Source organism: Tupaia chinensis, unplaced genomic scaffold (genome assembly GCF_000334495.1).
Source record: "Tupaia chinensis unplaced genomic scaffold, TupChi_1.0 Scaffold143808_1, whole genome shotgun sequence".
NCBI classification, from domain to species: domain Eukaryota; kingdom Metazoa; phylum Chordata; class Mammalia; order Scandentia; family Tupaiidae; genus Tupaia; species Tupaia belangeri.
The window spans coordinates 1,943-3,301 of NW_006203658.1; the positions used below are offsets into that span (position 1 = coordinate 1,943).

The 1,359-nt window shown below is 53.1% G+C and overlaps 1 pseudogene; it reads right to left on the reverse strand.

Moving 5' to 3' along the window:
• Window positions 1-361, reverse strand: part of LOC114005452 (Ig heavy chain V region MC101-like) — a 512-nt pseudogene extending 151 nt beyond the window's left edge.
• Window positions 362-1,359: the final 998 nt, after the last annotated feature.

Here is a 1,359-nt window from a genome sequence, read left to right on the forward strand (position 1 = left end):
ACCACCCCATATCACCCCAACCCACTCCAGCCCCTTTCCTGGAGCCTGGCGGACCCAGTGTACACCATAATCAGTCAGAGAGAATCCAGAGACTTTGCAGGTGAGGGACAGCGTCTCTGAGGGCTTCACCAGGCCAGGCCCCGACTCCTGCAGCTGCACCTGGGACAGGACACCTGGGGACAGGACAGCAGTCAGTCAGACACACCCTCAGCACACGCCCAGGTCGTGCCCTGACTCCCTGAGAACTCACAGCAGGGAGCGGCCAGCAGGCAGAGGAGCAGCCCCAGGACCTCCATGCTCCAAGGGCTCCTGGTGAGGAGGAGACAGGGCTCCTGGGCCCAGGGCTGGGCTTTCATCCTGAGACTGGGGCCTGCTTTGCATGAGGGAGGGCCCTGGGGGTATAAGTGGGGGAGCAGGGAGGGTCTCTGAGTCCTTCCCCAGGGCTGAGAGTTCTCCCCGTGCTGCTCAGAGGAGCTGGGAGACAGACACCTCAGGGCCTCATGTCATGTGTGACCTGATGTTGCTATTTCCAAGGACACAGGGATTGCTGGGGTAGAGGGGACAGGTTTGGGGTCAGAGTCTGCAGCAATGCTTGATGTGACTCTGGGCTTATTGGGATAAAGGGGCTTATGACGGTTCTCTCTCATTCGTCTCAGCCCCATGTGAGGGGCACGAGGCTGGCAGTCAGCTATGCCGAGCTCCTCCGCACTTGGGATCTGTCAGTGCACACGGGGCAGCTGGGCCTCCTGACCACACGGCGGTCAGCCTCTTCCTGAAGGAACCTCCTCAGGGGACATGCATGGTGTGTGTCACTGTGTGTGTGCATGAGCACTAGGACATGACCGTGGTACATGTGACTATGTGAAGATACACGTCATTGTTAACATTCAGTAGAATAGCACCATGTTGTCGACAGATAAAATAACCAACTGTAAAATTAATAATTAATAATTAATGTGGTTTATTTCCAAGCCAACTGTGAGTGACCTAGGCCTGGAGAAGAGACATACATGCCTTTTCTCAGGGTGATCATGTACAGGGGTTCCTTTTATTTGTTTTTGAGATTGATAGGCAACATTTAGTGAAGAGATTTTCCATTGGTCTAGCCCAAAAAGGCAGGACATGTAGAAGGGGGGGTGGGCTTGTAGGTTATAGGTGGGTTCCACAGTTCCTAGGTTGGTGATTGTAAGGGAAGATCTGTGTCCTGGGAAGAGATAAGCACAAGAATATACTGTGATTGGTTGAAATATACATCTCAAAGATACTATGCCAGGGACAGGAGGTACGAATTCTGTTAATGGAAAATAAATGCTCTTGGGATGAGCAGTTTGTGTAATGGCTATGTCGCTGGACTCCCAC